The sequence below is a fragment of the Schistocerca gregaria genome, chromosome 4 (genome assembly GCF_023897955.1).
Source record: "Schistocerca gregaria isolate iqSchGreg1 chromosome 4, iqSchGreg1.2, whole genome shotgun sequence".
Lineage (NCBI taxonomy): Eukaryota > Metazoa > Arthropoda > Insecta > Orthoptera > Acrididae > Schistocerca > Schistocerca gregaria.
The window spans coordinates 200,294,607-200,315,874 of record NC_064923.1 but is presented as its reverse complement, the minus strand read 5'-3'; the positions used below and the strand labels follow the sequence as shown (position 1 = coordinate 200,315,874).

Genomic DNA, 21,268 nt, shown 5'->3' with positions numbered 1-21,268 from the left:
GGACAGGATACTCGTTTCCTACCAGCCTCTGCTACAGGTGGCCCGGCCTGAATGGAGAACACAGTTGCCCCAAAGAAAACCACTCTCCCGGTATGCAGTCGCACGCCCGGCGAGTCTACGGTACATATAGGCGCATACCCACCCCGTTTTCCAGAAGCTAACTCCCATGTACAACATAAAGTTAAATTTTTTGTAATAAATTTATTTAATATCCAAGATTGCAAGTGAACAACATTAAATGATGACTAGTTTCAACAAGAACCAAGAGGAACCGAGAACAAAGTGCTCGGATTAAAAAGGGTGTAAGACGGGGATATATTCTCTCGCTCCAACTGTCCAATCTGCTCATTGAAGAAGCAGTGGTGGCAGTAAAAGAAAGGTTCAACAGTGGAATTAACAATCACGGTGAAAGCATATCAGTGGTAAGATTTGCTGATGACTTTGCTAGTAGTAGGGAGCTGGTGTTTGTAGAGCAATTCTGATGTCAAATTGATATGCATGTTAATTAAATTGATCAATTAACCATCTCCGCCCCCACCCCCGATCACACCTACCTCCGCCCGCGGATGACGTCACGTGTTTTCTCAGCTACACGTGTGTCCCAGCCCTCTTCCCCTCCCATCTTCCCCCAACCTATTGGCGGAAATTTCGAATTTGGGGGGGGGGGGGGGCGGAATTAAAATTGGAGGTATCCTTTCTGGGACTCGAACCCTGGTCCTCCTGGGCAGAAAGCCGAAGTGTACCCCGCTAGCACTATTCAGCCACCAGAAGTGCCTGGGAACTGACAGGAAATTAAAAACGGTTGTGCCCTTTCCCGTACTCGAACTCTGGTCCTCCTGGGCAGAAAGCCCAAGTGTACCCCCTTAATGTAATTAAACCACCAAAGGCGCTTGGAATTGATGGGAAATTAAAAATGGCTGTGCCCTTTCCGGGAATCGAACCCTCATTCTACTGGATGGAAAGCCCAAGTGCGACCCTTAATACATGGAAACTGTCCAGATGTGGGAGAGGAAGATTAGCTTAGTGTACTATATTTGTTTTGATCGGGAAACTGACGCAAAGATTCGATCCTAATTACGTAATTAATCACAAAGATCGGGCCTAATTACACAAATATATGCATAGCGCTACACAAGGACGGAATTAAAGCACAATATAGCTCAAAAACTGACGATACCATGCAACTGTTGTTTTCGAATGTAAAATGATTGTTTTTTCTTGTTTAATAGTTGCTTTATTATAGGGGTCGAGTTGATGTTAAATAGTCCAGCGCAGAGTGGCGGGCGACTTCCCTACGAGGCCATGGCTCTCCCTTGGTCGAGACAGCGGTCATTTATCACACTTCTGAGTGATGCCGGTGTCGCGCATTGTACTAAACGCACTGCAGAAGGGGCTTTCTGTTTCTCAAAGAGCCGACTTTCGAATTAGCCATCTGGAGCATCCTCCGGATGGACAGTGTTATGGTACTTAATTTCCCTTTTGTTGTCTAGCACCAGCGTCTGAAGGTATGCAGCGTATCGTGAGTGGTGCAAAAGCAGTCTCTGTCTAGGGGAGGCAGTGCATTGGGGGTCTGTCGCTATATTTTGGAGTGAACAAGTTTCACTTGAGGCGATCGTCCTTTTATATCCCCTATTGTTTTGACTATACAGGCTACTGTGTTGCCGTAGGAGCGCCGCCTTAAGGCGGCGGCCATATGGTGGAAAGCCGAGTTTTGTGGGCCAACTGGACCGTTCTCTGGATGGGCGGGGTTATGCTACTTAATGTCCTTTTTGTGTTGTCTAGGACCGCCGCCCAAATGGTGGAAAGTCGAGTGTGGCGAGCGACTGCATAGGGTGTCAGCAAAGGGCGGACAGCGGCCTGGCCGCGCCGTGAGGTAGTAGGCGGAGCAGCTGGCCATTTTGTACCACTTCTGACACTAAATGCAACTGGGTTCTCTCTTTTCATGCTATTCAACTGTCAGGATGAGCATTACTGCAAAGGGAAATTGATTCTAAAGCATTATGTCAGGGTGAAAATACTAAATAAATTAATTTTTATCTCTTAACAACATGTGGGCAGGGTGGGTTCTTCCTTGGTTCGGGTATGAGGTAGAATGAAACAGCATTTTTACATACGATAACTTTTATTGAAAGTTTTGTACAACTGTTTCCTTACTCGATTGTTCTGGCTGAGAGAGCGGCGGCTGTGTGCTTTGCGAAGCCTTCTGTTGCGGCAGCGGCGACGTCTGATTACGCTTGGCGGTGTGTATCTCGTGTCGCCGTCTCGCCCAGTTGACTGGAGACGCGCCTCATGAGGCGGCCAGTTTAATTATTGAGAGCGAAGTCGTGAATCGGATGGTGATACCTTGGATGTGGCGTCCCAGTGTTCCTCTTCTCTAAGCGGCCCTGTGTGTTGTGCGTCGGCCAGCGGAGCGGCGTGGCGGGGGAAGGCCAGTGTCCCGGACTCGAACAACCGACTCCCGCTTGCCAGTCTTCGGCTGTCAAATCTTCATCCCAGCTCACAGGTGACTGCTGGTGTGAGGCCGTCTCCTTCCCATCCTCACGAGTCACCCGGGTACGTAACAGTCAGTCTTCAAATACCTTCTTACTTCTGTATTCTGGCGGCGAGGCTGTTGCTTGCTATTCCATTACAGCGGCGGACTTGGTGCTTCTGTGTACGATGTAGTTTCTTCCTGCATGACGGTCTTCAGCTCCAAAACTACTCCTCTTCTTGTCGGGCCCACTGCGTCTCGCGTATTTATTCACTTCAGTTCACTGGAGGTGAACGACTTCATGGTCATTGCCTCTTCCATCACGTTGAAAACCTTCTCGAAGAATCTTCTTAACGTCGGTTATTGGCTCTTGGAATGTAGGCGAGGGCCTTTGATGACATGTGACAATTGAGAAACACGTGAGCCGGTCGGACGATGCCCTGACGGCTGAATCGACAGCTTCCGCTTATGTGGGGAGGACGATGGCTTCTCCTGAACGTGCTGACTTGCAAGCGCCGGCTGTTGCCACGGCTGCTCTGCCCGCTGTTTGCCAGTGTGTAATTCTTCTAAACTAAACTAAGTTTTACATTTATTTTGTAACTTCTACTTCACATTGATTTTACTAATTTATCTAACTATCTTAAGTACCACTCAACAATTTGAAGGAGCATGTGTCCCTCCGTAGGTGGAGGGAGGTAGGGGTGGAGGGAGGGAGGGAAGAAGGGGGCCACGATTTTCGGCAGTTTGTGGACGCCTATAGAGGAGAATGCACATTCAACTACCGCCTCCTGTGCAGTCTTGACGACGATTTTCCCCATTACACGTGCATTATGACCCATTCATTACGAGTGCTTGTTTTTCACGACGAAGTGTTATTAGAACTGTGACGCATTTCTTCCCCTGAGTTGTGGTATCGTGTATTGGCTTCGATTACCTGGGCTGCAGGGTGGTTTTTGAGCAGGCATCTGTAGCGTCAAACAGGGATGGATACTGTAAGCCTACAGGTAATACACTTTTTAAACTCATCTCTGTCCAACACCAGCATCTTGTCAGCTGAACGTGTTTCCCGCCAAAAAGAATAAAGATAGTACCTTACACGCCAGCCTTTTTCCCACCAGCTTGTAGGTGTAGGGCAGAGTGTGTATGTCGCTAGTTTCGAGTGGTATTGCGAAATTTTTTACCAGCAGGATAACACCAGTTGTATGGTATCGTCAGGTTTTGCGGTGTATTGCGCTTTTATGCCGTCCTTGTGTAACGCTATGCATACAGTTGTGTAATTAGGACCGTTCTTTGTGATTAATTACGTAATTAGGATCGATCTTTGGGTCAGTTTCCTGGCCCAAATAAATAAAGTACACTAACCTAACCTTCCTCTCCTGCATCTGGACAGTTTCCATGTGTTAGGGGGTGCTCTTAGGCTTTCCATCCAGGAACACCAAGGTTCGAGTTCCGGAAAGGGTACAGCCATTTTTAATTTCCTGTCAATTCAAAGCGCCTCTGGTAGTTTAATTGTGTTAGGGAAGTACACTTAGGCTTTCCGCCCAGGAGGACCAAGTTAGTCCACTTATAAGTCACCAGACTGGCTACAATGAAAGACCAGACGCCCATTGTGCTATCGAACAAATACTGAAGTGACACAAAAGTCTGCGGCCTTTTATCCTTCATGTATCATTTCGAATAGGAGTGGTCGTTCTCTGCAGAAACACACTTTTTGGGAATCCTCTCAGATTTTGGACTTTTAGAGTTTGTAAAGGTTGATCTTTAATTGTGTAAGGCAAGCGCTTACCATATACCCTGCTATTGTGGCAGATGAGATGGTCAGACCCTTAGGGACTGTGTACTCATCCCACCAGTGACTCTATGGAAAACAACAACATGTGCACTTCTTACTATTGGGATAGTGTTATTGAGGAAGCAATTGTGATTAAATTAGAAAGTGAGCTTATAAATAGAAACGTGAGTTTTTGCTTCAGTTTTGTTTAGAATCATGGACTTTCCCTGGCCATACAACGGTCAGAGTTAATACTACTTGCATACCGCTGGCTACTAATATTCAGTACTGATAACTTATGATGCTCGTCATATACAGTGATGTGCCAAAACATTGCGACCACCTGCTTAACAGCTTGTTTGTCCGTCTTTTGAACGAAAACCGTCACTGATCCCGTGTGTCAGGGATCCGACAGTTTGACTGTATGTATCAAGATTGCATTGAAGAACTGATTAAAGACATTAATGCTGCCACTTTTGTTTCTGTACGCTCAAGCGAAACAACTAATTTTACCTGCAAAATGTGGTTGTCAGTACACTGCCGTGAAAGAAGTGATAGAAACCTACTGAAAGGTTCCTTTCCTTTGACATAAATGATACAAATGAAAGTGGTATTACAACAGTTTGGAACAATTCCATTATAAATTTATTGATTTTTTATCTGGACCGCACCTACGAAAGTGAGTACCAGCCACCAACGTCTCATGATGAGGCTGCAAACCCTATAGGAAACGGGGCTGAGTTAACTTCCTCAATAAACGCCGTAAAAGTAATATACACTCCTGGAAATTGAAATAAGAACACCGTGAATTCATTGTCCCAGGAAGGGGAAACTTTATTGACACATTCCTGGGGTCAGATACATCACATGATCACACTGACAGAACCACAGGCACATAGACACAGGCAACAGAGCATGCACAATGTCGGCACTAGTACAGTGTATATCCACCTTTCGCAGCAATGCAGGCTGCTATTCTCCCATGGAGACGATCGTAGAGATGCTGGATGTAGTCCTGTGGAACGGCTTGCCATGCCATTTCCACCTGGCGCCTCAGTTGGACCAGCGTTCGTGCTGGACGTGCAGACCGCGTGAGACGACGCTTCATCCAGTCCCAAACATGCTCAATGGAGGACAGATCCGGAGATCTTGCTGGCCAGGGTAGTTGACTTACACCTTCTAGAGCACGTTGGGTGGCACGGGATACATGCGGACGTGCATTGTCCTGTTGGAACAGCAAGTTCCCTTGCCGGTCTAGGAATGGTAGAACGATGGGTTCGATGACGGTTTGGATGTACCGTGCACTTCAGTGTCCCCTCGACGATCACCAGAGGTGTACGGCCAGTGTAGGAGATCGCTCCCCACACCATGATGCCGGGTGTTGGCCCTGTGTGCCTCGGTCGTATGCAGTCCTGATTGTGGCGCTCACCTGCACGGCGCCAAACACGCATACAACCATCATTGGCACCAAGGCAGAAGCGACTCTCATCGCTGAAGACGACACGTCTCCATTCGTCCCTCCATTCACGCCTGTCGCGACACCACTGGAGGCGGGCTGCACGATGTTGGGGCGTGAGCGGAAGACGGCCTAACGGTGTGCGGGACCGTAGCCCAGCTTCATGGAGACGGTTGCGAATGGTCCTCGCCGATACCCCAGGAGCAACAGTGTCCCTAATTTGCTGGGAAGTGGCGGTGCGGTCCCCTACGGCACTGCGTAGGGTCCTACGGTCTTGGCGTGCATCCGTGCGTCGCTGCGGTCCGGTCCCAAGTCGACGGGCACGTGCACCTTCCGCCGACCACTGGCGACAACATCGATGTACTGTGGAGACCTCACGCCCCACGTGTTGAGCAATTCGGCGGTACGTCCACCCGGCCTCCCGCATGCCCACTATACGCCCTCGCTCAAAGTCCGTCAACTGCACATACGGTTCACGTCCACGCTGTCGCGGCATGCTACCAGTGTTAAAGACTGCGATGGAGCTCCGTATGCCACGGCAAACTGGCTGACACTGACGGCGGCGGTGCACAAATGCTGCGCAGCTAGCGCCATTCGACGGCCAACACCGCGGTTCCTGGTGTGTCCGCTGTGCCGTGCGTGTGATCATTGCTTGTACAGCCCTCCCGCAGTGTCCGGAGGAAGTATGGTGGGTCTGACACACCGGTGTCAATGTGTTCTTTTTTCCATTTCCAGGAGAGTAGTTCGTTTTTATTTACGTGCGGTCTGTGCAGATATGTAACCCAATCTGTTTCGTATTGGACGCCAGCGGGGGCCATTAACGTTTCTCGTCATTTCTGGAGACCAATGGGCAGCCTTTAATTGCTCGGAAAGTGCGGCGCGGGACAGCCAAAGTCGCCGCCGCGGCTTCCCTCGCGAGGGCGGGCCGTGCCGCGATGCTGGCTGTCGCCGGCAGAGGCGCTGTATTTCAGCTCACCGGCAGCCGCCGCCAGCGCCGCCACTGTGTCATTAATTGGCCAGCTTCAGCCGCAGGACGCCGCCTCGCGCTTTCAGCGCGCGCCCTCGCCTGTGAGAATTTAATAGAGCCTTTCCCCGCCAAGGCTGCTGCGTCTTGCGCGCCCTTCCCCCTCACCTCCCCCCTTTGTCCCCAGGGAACGTTCCCGGGACAGCCGGGCCACCTCCCGCGACGCACCCTGTCCCCGGCGCTTTCCTTTCCTCGGCTCCTCTGACTCGGAGCGCGCGAGCACAAAGCACAGGACGTGGGCTTTTTGCATTTGCCAATGCCGAGTGGTCGCTCTTGAGTGCTCGAAAGAAAAGACGAAAACGGTTCCCCTATGCTTCTTCGTGAGACTCTGTCGCCCCCGAGGTCTGCGCGGAACGTGCATGCCATACACCCCCCCCCCCCCTCTCCCACTCTCTCTCTCTCTCTCTCTCTCTCTCTCTCTCTCTCTCTCTCTCTCTCTCAGAGCAATCCGTTTCCTGTGGTGGGCCAAGATTGTCTCTCCTAGGCCCAGAACGAAGTGATCGGATTAAAAAGCGTGTAAGAAAGGAATGTACCCGTTCGCCCCTACCGTGCAATCTACAGGGTGTTCGGAAATTCCCGATACGAACTTCTAGGATTTGTAGACGGGACTGAGTACATCCTATTCTGAACAGGAACGCATCTCCTGAAATGTACCCTTTCCGTTCTACGACGGTTTCAGCTGAGATGTGTATCGCGTCCACGTCTTCTCAGGGAAAGAAAAAAGTCTAAGAGTTGCTTGTCCTGGTATGCAATAGGGTAGACAGGATAACGTGTACTATTTCCTGTGGGGTCGTATCCAAAGTTTAATTCACAATACTCTTGTAGAGATAGAGTAGATCTTCTGGCCGCTGCACTAGAAATTGAAGAGACACCAGGTAGAATGTAGAGTGTGTACCAGAACATGCTTCATAGGTACAATGTCTGTAACAACTTCGGTAATCGCCAATCCAGCCACTTTTGTAATGCATCAGTGCGTTCAGTAGTCTGTCTTCTTTTCTGTTTTGGAATAAAATGAAAACGTAGTGTTTAAGTGTTAATACAAACAAATGTGTTTAAGTGATAAAAGAATTTTTCATTGTGTTTTCTTTAGAATTATTATTTGCCGGCCAGAGTGGCCGAGCTGTTCTAGGCGCTACAGTCTGGAACCGTGTGACCGCTCGGGCATGGATGTGTGTGATGTCCTTAGGTTAGTTGGGTTTAAGTACCGGGTGATCAAAAAGTCAGTATAAATTTGAGAACTTAATAAACCACGGAATAATGTAGATAGAGAGGTAAAAATTGACACACATACTTGGAATGACATGGGGTTTTATTAGAACAAAAAAAAAGACGCGTGAAAGATCTCTTGCGCGCTTCGTTTGATGATGATCGTGTGCTCAGCCGCCACTTTCGTTATGCTTGGCCTCCCAGGTCCCTAGACCTCAGTCCGTGCGATTACTGGCTTTGGGGTTACCTGAAGTCGCAAGTGTATCGTGATCGACCGACATCTCTAGGGATGTTGAAAGACAGCATCCGACGCCAATGCCTCACCATAACTCCGGACATGCTTTACAGTGCTGTTCAAAACATTATTCCTCGACTACAGCTATTATTGAGGTGGACATATTGAGCCTTTCCTGTAAAGAACATCATCTTTGCTTTTTCTTACTTTGTTATGCTAATTATTGCTATTCTGATCAGATGAAGCGCCACCTGTCGGACATTTTTTGAAGGTTGTAATTTTTTGGTTCTACTAAAACCCCATGTCATTCCAAGCATGTGTGTCAATTTTTACCTCTCTATCTACATTATTCCGTGATTTATTCAGTTTTCAAATTTATTCTGAGTTTTTGAACACCCAGTAGTTCTAGGTTCTAGGGGACTGATGACGTCAGAAGTTAAGTCTCATAGAGCTCAGAGCCATTTTTTGAATTATTATATCATAACGGTGCTGCGTCAAGCCTAATACAATTTCTCAATCTGAAATGGATGTGCTAAACTTCTGAATTGTAACCGTTGTAGAACGGAAGCGGTACGTTTCCAGACGTTGGTTCCTACACAAAGTTCAAAAATGGTTCAAATGGCTCTAAGCACTATAGGACTTAACATCTGAGGTCATCAGTCCCCTGGACTTAGAACTACTTAAACCTAACTAACCTAAGGACATCACACACATCCATGCCCGAGGCATGCGACCGTAGCAGCAGCGCGGTTCCGGACTTAAGCGCCTAGAACCGCTCCGCCACAGCGGCCGGCCTACACAAAGTATTAAATAATTACTCCTCTCTACACATCCTAGAAGTCTGTAATGGGAATTTCCGAACACGACGAATACGTCGAAGAAGCAACGACGGTAATAAATGTTCCAGAATGGGATTAAAATTCAATGTAAAAGGATCTCATGATAAGATTCGCTGATGTCATTGCTACACTCGGTGAAAGTGAGGAAGAGTACAGGGTCTGTTGAGTGGAATGAATTCGTTAATGATCACAGAGTATGTATTGAAAGTAAATCGAAGAAAGATGTAAGTAATGAGAATTAGCAGAAATGAGAACAGCGAGAAACTTAACATCAGGATTGAACTTAAGGAATTCTGCTAACCAGCCAGCAAAATAACGCATGATGGACGAAGCAAGAAGGAATGTACGTTTTGGAACACAGCGTTGTATGGCTGTAAAACATGGACTGTGAGAAAATGCGGAATGAAGCGAATCGAAGCCTTTGAGATGCCGTGGTGCAGAAGAATGTTTAACATTAGGTGGACTGATAACGTAAGGAATGAGGAGGTTCTCCGCAGAATCGGCAAGGAAAGGAACATATAAAAAGCACTGACAAGTAGAAATGACTGGATGGTAGGACATCTGTTAAGACATCACAGAATAACTTCCATGGTACTAGAATAAACTGTAGAGGAACACAGGGAATGGAACATATCTAGCAAGTAATTCAGGGCGTAGGTTGCAAATACTACTCTGAGGTGAATAGGTTGGTACACGAGAGGAATTCGTAACGGGAAAACCAATCAGAAGACTGATAACTTGAAAAAAAAATGCCCTCTATGTCAGATTACCTCTTACATTCAACATCCTCAGTTATCGGAACGCGTAAGACAACATGCTCCACATAATACACATATAAAAAAAAAGTTTTGAATCACCCCTGTTCCCAGAACTTCTGAAGATAGACGTTGACTGTTCAGAGATGTCACTCAACCCGACCAAAGATGTTAACAACCATGCATGAGCAGCGCCTATTAGACGGAGGGGGTCCGACAGCCGATAAGTTCCAGTCATTCCACCAGGAAGGAGGTACACAGCTCGTGGTGTCTATAGTTCAACCATGCCTAGACGGTCAATACCGCTTTCGATCGCGTCCGCATTGTTACTTTGGGCCAGGAAGGGCTCTCAACAAGGGAAATGTCCAGGCGTCTCTGAGTGAACCAAAGTGATGTTGTTCGGACCTGGAGGAGATACAGAGAGACAGGAACTGTCAATGACATGCTTCGGTCAGGCCGCCCAAGGGCTACTAGTGCAGTGGATGACCGCCACCTACGGATTATGGTTCGGGGGAACCCTGACAGCAACCCCACCATGTTGAATAATGCTTTTCGTGCAGCCACAGGACTCCACGGCGAGGCCGAAATTTGCAACCACGGCACCATGCAACGCGGTACAGAAGGGCGCAACAACATGTCGAATGGACCGCTCAGGACTGGCATCACGTTCTCTTCACCGATGAGTGTCGCATATGCCTTCATCCAGACAATCGTCGTGTTGAAGGCAACCGTCCGGCTGAACGCCTTAAGAGTGCAGCAAGGTGGAGGTTTCCTGCTGTTTTGGGGTGGCATTATGTGGGGCCGACGTACGCCGCTGGTGGTAATGGAAGGCGCCGAAACGGCAGTACGATACGTGAATGCCATCTTCCGACCGATAGTGCAACCATATCGGCAGCATATTGGCGAGGCATTCATCTTCATGCACGACAATTCGCGCCTCCCATCATGCACATCTTGTGAATGACTTCCTTCAGGGTAACGACATCGCTCGCCTAGAGTGGCCAACGTGTTTTCCAGAAATTAACCCTATTGAACACGCCTGGGATAGACTGGAAAGGGCTGTTTATGGACGGCGTGACCCACCAACCACTTCGAGGGATCTATGCCGAAACGCCATGTGGGAGAATCTGGACCAAAAGTACCTTGATCAACTTATGGATAGATAGTATGTCACGACGAATAAAGGCATGCAACAATGCAAGAGAACGTGCTACTGGGTATTAGAGGTACCGGTGTGTACAGCAATCTGGACCACCACCTCTGAAGGTCTCGCTGCATGGTGGAACAACATGGAGTGTGTGGTTTTCATGTTCAATAAAAAGGGCGGAAATGATGTTTATGTCGATCTCTATTCCAATTTGCTGTACAGGTTCCGGAACTCTCGGAACCGAGGTGATGGAAAACTTTTTTAGATGTGTGTATGTTCCAAAACTCCGCGCATGAAAAGAAGACTCTTTTGGGACTCATACCTCGGGTTTTTCCGGTAATAGAATGGTAGTGTCAAGTGTGTTGGACAGCTCTTGGTCTAGAGACCATTTGTATAACCAACAAAAAATTTGTCTTAAGGTCATTACCCTACTGTACAGGGTCAAAGTAGGAATATCAGACACTTCCTCTTGCTTAGACGACTGGTGCAGATCGGTGTGTTCCTTTTTCTTTTCATGTGTTCTACGTTGAGCCTTAAGAGTATTATGGAACCATCATTAGTTCATGGGGGGTTCCTCAGAAAATCCCAAAAACGGGTATTTTTAACATTTTTCGTACCTAAAATAAAGGCCGCGGATTAGAAGACATTATGCACCTCAAATGGCTGAAATTTTTGTGGTAAATTCCTAAGATGCCGATTTCGAACAACCTCGATACTTTTCTTGTTATTTTGGTCCGTTTCCGAGATACAGACGTTCAATGTCACCCTGCTTTTGCTCGAGAAATACGCTCATAAAACCCGGTGTGAAGCGAAAGCGTAGTTTATGAATTGACGCAGCACGGAATAACATGCTATTAAAGTGTCTCCCTTTATCATCAGAAGGGTTATGTGAATCCCATGTTGTGGTACCGAAGTACATTCAAAACTTTTGTGCACCAAAAATCTGGTCTGAGGTGTAAAATTAGTTTTGCGTTTTCATATAAGTAATCAAAATTTTACCGACTCAAAGTTCTTCTCATATGAACGATAAGTCCTGCTGTGGCAGGGAAAAGAAGGGAAGTAGAGGAAAAATGTTCCTGTCGGAGCACAGGAAGGGCGAATATGCTTGTTTTTGCCTATTTCTACCTTCCTCAGCGCAATTAAAAATTTTCCCAACAATTTTGGCATGCTAACATATTCGCGCTTTTTTATGCTACGAGAGAATGAGCCACTGGCAATGGGAAAGGGACTGGCAATGGAAGATAGTATACAGTGTTTGCGATATAGAAATAGCGAAAGAGACAATGACAGTGTGGGAGAAACAGAGCGACACACTGACAGTAGAACATAGTGGACAGTGACGGAACAATGATGGGAAAAAAGTGAAGGAGAGAGTGCCAATGTGAGAAGAATAAAGAGAATCAGAAAGTGGAAATGAGTGAGAGCCAGTGCTAATGAGAGATACTAAGAACGAGGAAGATAGAGATAGTGACAGTGATAAGAAACAGCAGTAGGAATGAGTGAATGAGATAGCAGAAGTAAGAGGAAGCAATAGGGAGAACATGACTATGGGAGGAGACAGTGGGAGTAAGACAGAAAGAAGGAGAGTGTGACTGTGAGACAGGAGACTACGAAAGGGAGACACAAAGACTCAATGGCTATGAGTTAGGCTGGACGAGTGATAGACAATGGACAGATGGAGGTGGCTGAATATAAACGACTTACAGCGATGGACTAGTGGGTGTCAACGATTTACAGTTAGGGCAGATTATGGTAGTAAGAGGTGAGTTGCATGTTAAATACAGTCCGAATATGTCCGCACGCTAAAATTTTTAAAAGTGCTGAAGAAGTTAGAGTGAGTTAGCTGGTATCCCACTTGCCAGTCGATCTTTAACAGGAATGTACTCGTCTTTTTTTGTGTTCCAATAGGAGCATTCTTCCATTCCGTAGCATATTTGAAAGTCTGTGTACGTGTATGTCGTTGTCTGGGATGTAAGTCTCTAAGTCTGTCCACAGAGATGACATAACGAATCAATGTGTTCGTTATGTCGGCGATCGGATCATTTTAAATTATATCAAAACTTGTATCTTTGAAACTAAACGCATCAACGTTCACATTTCGTTGCTCTTTTAAGTTTTGTAAAAACAACAAAATGAGTAAAATTTTCTTCCTGTTACCCCTTTTGTATCCACACTTCCACCCTGAAAGTCCTTTTAATAATAATCCTGACTGACATTAACCATATATTCGTTTATTGACAAAGCGGCCAATTCCTTCTACCAATTGAAGTTTGTGGTTATTCGTTCCAGCTAATTTAGCCGGTATGGTGACGTATTAACTGCGCGCCATCAGCGCTCTATCGAAAGAACATTTAAGTCTTTCACAAGTCGAACCTGCAGTGTAATTTTCTTTTTTACGAAGTGCGATTATCATTGCCATTGGCATGTAAATCATTTCTTCTACCGCAATTTAAAATTTTCGCGGTCCTGCGTCAATAAGCTTTTACGCTCTCCAACGACAGCTTCTGCGCCTGACTTTCACCAGAATATAGAATTTTAGGTGACAGCTTTCATCCGACACAGCAGGAATTTCATCTCAAGCGTTAATTTTAAAATTAATCATAAAACAGTCCAGATCACAAAGGTACTTTTATTACAAGGTGACTGGTTTCGATCACCACGGGATCATCTTCAGACATACAAAACAGTAATACGATACATGATATCAATTAGGGGGATATATAAAAAGAACTCAAAACTACCTATGAAATTACGAAACATAAATACACCGCAACCGATAGACAGTGGTTGTACACGTAGTAGGTACCGCTGAATTACGGCAGTCAACTGCAAGATAGGTCCGCCCCGGTAGCTCAGTGGCCAGCGCGACAGCATGTCAATCCAAAGGGCTCGGGTTCGATTCCCGGTTGGGTCGGAGATTTTCTCCGCTCAGGGATTCGGTGTTGTGTTGTCCTAAACATCATCATTTCATCCGCATCGACGCGCAAGTCGCCGAAGTGGCGTCAAATCGGAAGACCTGCACCCGGCGAACGGTCAACCCGACGGGAGACCCTAGTTACACGACTGCAAGAGAGGCGCTCACTTACTTTTTAAACATATAAAAAGGAAACAAATAAACATCGCTTTCGGTGTGTGGATGTTGCCCTCTATGGCGTGCTGGAAAAATAATTACGATGTTGTTGGTTTCTGTGGCGATGGTGGACGCCGTTCCAACTATATATCGGCATGACGATTTCCAAAGAGATGGCGGTGAGCATCGATAGTTGTCCAGCAGACGACATTCCACAGATGTACGTAGTTGGTTACTGTCAGTGATCTTGTGAGATCACTGGTTACTATGGACATGGTGGACGCTGATCTCAGGCGTTTTCCATTGAAGCGGCCACAAACATCGATAAATGAACCTCGTAGAGAACGCCCCGGAGATGCAGTCCCAGTATATAAATGTATCGGTTAATACATGCTTCGATATATAGTAAATAGTTGTTTATCGTAATATGCTAGCAAATAACAACAAAAGCGGTATGAGAGGCTAGCAATAGGAAAGAAAAGTACTGCCCGTATTACTAAAATATATAGAGTTGTAACTAGTGAAAAAATAAGTAATGTCAAAAATTCCTTAAGATAACTTCATGACGAAAAAGTATAAGTTAAAAATACCGTGCTGTGACCTAAGGTGCCAATTATTTATACAATGTAAATAAGCAGTTCAAATGTAAGAAGATGGTGTGAAATATAGAAAATGTCACTACCGACTTAATATGAATAAAATATCGTGTAGCATAATAATAATAATAATAATACGGTTCACAATAAAAAGGAATGTGAAGAATGATATACAATCATGTTTATTTCCTTTTTAAAGTTTTTTGTATATTTATTTGACAACAGCAGCATTAACAAGCTGTTTCTGCTTTATTGTAAAATTATTCTACGTAATTTTTATATTCAATATACTAAACTACGTCCTTCTGTGCACAATAATCTCGTCTTATATCTGACCGGCTAGCTGACGTCATGCTGTTAGCTGGAGGCGCAGCCTTCAGTATTTAAGAAATAGCTGCGCTGCTTTCTCCAGCAGCTGACTGTCGTCATTTAGTGCTTGCTTCTCCGTGTACAGCCATTCTCCATCAACATGGTATATCCATGTTTTGTAATTTCATAGCTAATTTTAAGTTCTTTCTGTGTATCCCTCTAATTCATATCTTGTATCATATTACAGTTTTTTTTTTTTTTTTTTTTTTTTTGAGATAATCATCTGATGATCGAAACCGGTCACCCTGTAATAAAGGTGCCTTTGCGATCTAGACTGTTTTGTAATTAATTCCAAATATTCTGTTTTGATCGCTGACTTTCTCAAGCAAAATTTTCGAAAATAATTAACCTAAAAAGTCTACAGCTTTATGTTATTCTTACCATAGATGTGTCCCACCTCTAGGACTATTAATACTCAAAAATTTCACGGTAATCATTTTGTTCAGAGGGATACAGTAAAATGTTCACTGTGTTGTTGAAACTGTTTTCAATATGACTACGTTTAATTATTAGATTCCGTACAATAAAACTGCATTTTGAAATCAATGCGGTCTGTTATTTTTAATTTCTTATTACTCTGAAGACGTTAGAAATAATGTGGTGTATCATGCTATGAAGATTCAGAGCATGGAAATATTCTGAAACGTAAGCTTTATTGTTATTTTTAAACCGGGCAATCTTTTACCACCTTGCTACAGAAAGCTTCTACATATACACATATGACTACTTTGTGTTGCGGTTTCCGGCGCTCATGGAGAACAAAAATCAGGCGGTATTTATCCTCCCACATTAATTAATATGAACGTGAAAGAGTAATTTCAGAATGAAAATTATGACTCGCACTTAATTTTGGTAATTAACGGACGAAACATTGTTTTTGTTTCAAAAAGTGGAGGAACTGGCGGTTGAGGCTCGTAAATATGGCCCACTTAATTAGCGGAGGAGAAATTGCGCCGCGTCCACGGCGCTGTCAGAAAGCCAACTCTGGCGAGCGCCGCACGGCCAGAAGTTTCGGCCCCAACGGTTTTTGCAGAACAATTTCGCTAACTATGGCTCGGCTCTCTGCGAGTCAGGGAAGTTTCGCGATATATGCGGCGATTAAATCAGGTTGCTAGAGAATTTTTCTTTTTCTGTTTTACGTATCAGCTCAGGACGTACGTACGCGATACGGAAATACTATTTTGATTCCATTATTTCGTGTTGGCAACGCTACTGAGACTCCAGTGACAATACCATAGAGTGAGGAGCAATAGAAGGAACACAGTGGTTGAGGGGGGTATCGCAAATTATAAAAAGGTTGGTGAAATACTTGGTGATCCGTGTTGAACTTTCAGTAAGGAACTGAAATCTGGGTAATTTTTTCCTATCAAAGATAGTTCCTGAGTTATTGCAACTTGGTTTCTTTATATTTCAAATAAGTTCCAAGATACATCAAATACAATTTAAAAAATTAGTTTTTATTAGGTTAAAGTTAGATATAGTGGGAATTAGTGAAGTTCGGTGGCAGGAGGAACAAGACTTCTGGTCAGGTGACTACCGGGTTATAAACACAAAATCAAATAGGGGTAATGCAGGAGTAGCTTTAATAATGAATAGGAAAATAGGAATGCGGGTAAGCTACTACAAACAGCATAGTGAACGCATTATTGTGGCAAAGATAGATACGAAGCCCACACCTACTACAGTAGTACAAGTTTATATGCCAACTAGCTCTGCAGATGACGAAGAAATTGAAGAAATGTATGATCAAATAAAAGAAATTATTCAGATAGTGAAGGGTGACGAAAATTTAATAGTCATGGGTGACTGGAATTCGGTAGCAGGGAAAGGGAGAGAAGGAAACGTATTAGGTGAATATGGACTGGGGCAAAGAAATGAAAGAGGAAGCCGCCTGGTAGAATTTTGCACAGAGCACAACTTAATCATAGGTAACACTTGGTTCAAGAATCATAAAAGAAGGCTGTATACATGGAAGAACCCTGGAGATACTAAAAGGTATCAGATAGATTATATAATGGTAAGACAGAGATTTAGGAACCAGGTTTTAAATTGTAAGACATTTCCAGGGGCAGATGTGAACTCTAACCACAATCTATTGGTTATGACCTGTAGATTAAAACTGAAGAAACTGCAAAAAGGTGGGAATTTAAGGAGATGGGATCTGGATAAACTGACTAAACCAGAGGTTGTACAGAGTTTCAGGGAGAGCGTAAGGGAACAAATAGCACGAATGGGGGAAAGAAATACAGTAGAAGAAGAATGGGTAGCTTTGAGGGATGAAGTAGTGAAGGCAACAGAGGATCAAGTAGGTAAAAAGACGAGGGCTAGTAGAAATCCTTTGGTGACAGAAGAAATATTGAATTTAACTGATGAAAGGAGAAAATATAAAAATGCAGTAAATGTAGCAGGCAAAAAGGAATACAAACGTCTCAAAAATGAGATCGACAGGAAGTGCAAAATGGCTAAGCAGGGATGGCTAGAGGACAAATGTAAGGATGTAGAGGCTTATCTCACTAGGGGTAAGATAGATACTGCCTACAGGAAAATTAAAGAGACCTTTGGAGATAAGAGAACCACAAGAACATCAAGAGCTCAGATGGAAACCCAGTTCTAAGCAAAGAAGATAAAGCAGAAAGGTGGAAGGAGTATGTAGAGGGTCTATACAATATTATGGAATTGGAAAAGGATGTAGGTGAAGATGAAATGGGAGATACGATACTGCGTGTAGAGTTTGACAGAGCACTGAAAGACCTGAGTCGAAACAAGTCCCCCGGAGTAGACAAGATTCCATTGGAACTACTGACGGCCTCGGGAGAGCCAGTCGTTACAAAACTCTACCATCTGGTGAGCAAGATGTATGAGACAGGCGAAATACCCTCAGACTTCAAGAAGAATAATAATTCCAATCCCAAAGAAAGCAGGTGTTGCCAGATGTGAAAATTACCGAACTATCAGTTTAATAAGTCACAGCTGCAAAATACTAACACGAATTCTTTACAGACGAATGGAAAAACTAGTAGAAGCCGACCTCGGGGAAGATCAGTTTGGCTTCCGTAGAAGTGTTGGAACACGTGAGGCAATACTAACCTTACGACTTATTTTAGAAGAAAGTTTAAGGAAAGGCAAACCTACATTTCTAGCATTTGTAGACTTAGAGAAAGCTTTTGACAATGTTGACTGGAATACTCTACTTCAAATTCTGAAGGCGGCAGGGGTAAAATACAGGGAGCGAAAGGCTATTTACAACTTGTACAAAAACCAGTTGGCAGTTATAAGAGTCGAGGGACATGAAAGGGTAGCAGTGGTTGGGAAGGGAGTGAGACAGGGTTGTAGCCTCTCCCCGATGTTATTCAATCTGTATATTGAGCAAGCAGAAAAGGAAACAAAAGAAAAATTTAGAGTACTTATTAAAATCCATGGAGAAGAAATAAAAACTTTGAGATTCGCCGATGACATCGTAATTCTGTCAGAGACAGCAAAGGACTTGGAAGAGCAGTTGAACGGAATGGATAGTGTCTTGAAAGGAGGATATAAAATGAACATCAACAAAAGTAAAACGAGGATAATGGAATGTAGTCGAATTAAGTCGGGTGATGCTGAAGGAATTAGATTAGGAAATGAGACACTTAAAGTAGTAAAGGAGTTTCGCTATTTGGGGAGCAAAATAACTGATGATGGTCGAAGAGAGAGGATATAAAATGTAGACTGGCAATGGCAAGGAAAGCGTTTCTGAAAAAGAGAAATTTGTTAACGTCGAGTATAGATTTAAGTGTCAGGAAGTCATTTCTGAAAGCATTTGTATGGAGTGTAGCCATGTATGGAAGTGAAACATGGACGATAAATATTTTGGACAGGAAGAGAATAGAAGCTTTCGAAATGTGGTGCTACAGAAGAATGCTGAAGATTAAATGGGTAGATCACGTAACTAATGAGGAAGTATTGAATAGGGTTGGGGAGAAGAGAAGTTTGTGGCACAACTTGACCAGAAGAAGGGATCGGTTGGTAGGACATGTTCTGACGCATCAAGGGATCACCAATTTAGTATTGGAGGGCACCGTGGAGGGTAAAAATCGTAGAGGGAGACAAAGAGATGAATACAGCAAGGAGATTCAGAAGGACGTAGGTTGGAGTATGTACTGGGAGATGAAGAAGCTTGCACAGGATAGAGTAGCATAGAGAGCTTAATCAAACCAGTCTCAGGACTGAAAACCACAACCACCAACAATACAGTATTATCATAGTATCTGATTCTTATCATTTAATTTAAATGAACATTCCCAGAACATTGTGTGACTTTCTTGTCTCAAATCATACCGCAAGATTAATTCGGTAACTTTATATAATATCGTCTTTTAAGAGCAAAAATGTCTTTATGGAATCTTTCGCCATGTTTATCCGATAGGACACTACAGCCCAGGGAGCCCATCACTTGTATCTTCAGACACCGATGGCACCGCATATACCGCTGATATTCTTCAACCCTGACACTCAACATCGCTTTATTTTTGGCACTGGTAGCTCTTTTTCTTTCGAGAAAGTTTTCTATTGTCTTCTTGAAATATATCCACGTACTCATTTGTGTTTAATGTCCAACGTGCTTCGAAGTGTTCATTATCCTGAAGCTCTTCATGCTATAGCAGCACGAATCCGTCTTCCTTTATCTTTGCTGCTGGAAGACGGGGCCACTTTGTGCCAAGTGGCGGCAGTAGAATATTTTTCCCAAATACCAGATTTTTCACGTTACATTTTTTATTCTTCGCGTTTTCAGCCTCCGCTCACTCCATTCCTTTTCCTTGTAAAGAAATTTCCTGCCATATTTAACTCACCGCGAAATGAAACACTCATCCTTCGTATTGCCTTATTTGCTCCCCCGATAACGATAATTAGGTTAAATCTGCCTCACCGTTTCCAGTTGTGTTCATTCAACTTCACTGAACTTAGCATACCACCTAAAACCTTATAACGTCTCTAGTAAAAGTAGATGGAATACGATACTAGAGCAGAGAGCATTTTATTTGCATTATGGATAAAAACGTCCTCGAAACTTATTCACGCCGCATCCATTAAAAGTCTTCAACTCTATGAACTGCTCTCGAACGTAGCCCCGATAACGAAATTTTGTTTCCAAACTTGAGTTTCCCGTGGAAAACTTTTTCAGAATCACCACTTTCATACCAGAAGTAAGACCTTCGTAAATAATATTATTAGCTCATAAATATAGAAGTAACATATCACTATTGTTCTGAAGATGTTAGTTTTTTATATAGGCTGAAGCGCCAAAGAAACTGGTATAGGCATGCGTATTCAAATACAGAGATATGTAAACAGGCAAAATATGGCGCAGCGGTCGGCAACGCCTATAGAAGACAACAAGCGTCTGGCGCAGTTGTTACTAGGGCTATTCGGAAAGTAAGTTCCGATTGATCGCGAAATGGAAACCACTATGATAATCAGAAATATTTTATCTGCAACAGTTAGCTACAGCTTCCAGCCACTGCTCAACATAGTCACCACTCCGACCTAGACATATGTCGCAGCATTGTACCAACTTTCCAATACCCTCGTCATAGAAGGCAGCCTCCTGTCCTTCCAGACAATTCTCGACGCTCATCTATAGCTCGTTGTCTGTGCGAAAATGTTGTCTTCATAGCCAGTAGTTAATGTGAGCAGAGATGAAACACAGAGGCAGCCAGCCGGGTACGGGCTGTAGTGTGGGTAATCAAACACTTACCATCGAAAACGCTGCAGGAGCATTCTCAATGCCCCTGCAGATTGCGACTGAGAATTGTCACAAAGTAGGAACCGTATGACAGTTCTGTAATGTGGGTTGCATAACAACAAGCGAGATCTCTCACCAGGACCTCATACTTGGCGGGAGACACTATTTTCTACGCATCTTTATGTGCTCACCATGCGCTCAGGACTGCAAAGATCGAAGTGATGCAACCGACAGGCATACTAGAGACACTGTCGAACACGTATGTGCAAAACTTTATTAGATTTTCACAGTGGTTTCCATTTCTTGACTGATCTGAACTAACTTTCCGTAGCACACTGGACTCGCATTCGGGAGGACGACGGTTCAATCCCGTCTCCGGCCATCCTGATTTAGGTTTTCCGTGATTTCCCTAAATCGTTTCAGGCAAATGCCGGGATGGTTCCTTTGAAAGGACACGGCCGCTTTCCTTCTCAATCCTTCCCTAACCCGAGCTTGAGCTCCAATGACCTCGTTGTCGACGGGACGTTAAACACTAACCACCACCAACTAACTTTCCGAATATCCCTCGTAGATCGGCTACTGCTGCTACAACGTCAGGTTGTCAAGTTTTA

The 21,268-nt window shown here is 44.4% G+C and overlaps 1 protein-coding gene across 3 annotated transcripts in view; it reads right to left on the bottom strand.

The window, feature by feature from the left end:
* LOC126266830 (protein slit) overlaps positions 1 to 21,268 on the bottom strand; it is a 1,561,007-nt gene that overhangs the window by 657,486 nt on the left and 882,253 nt on the right. The window lies entirely within an intron of this gene.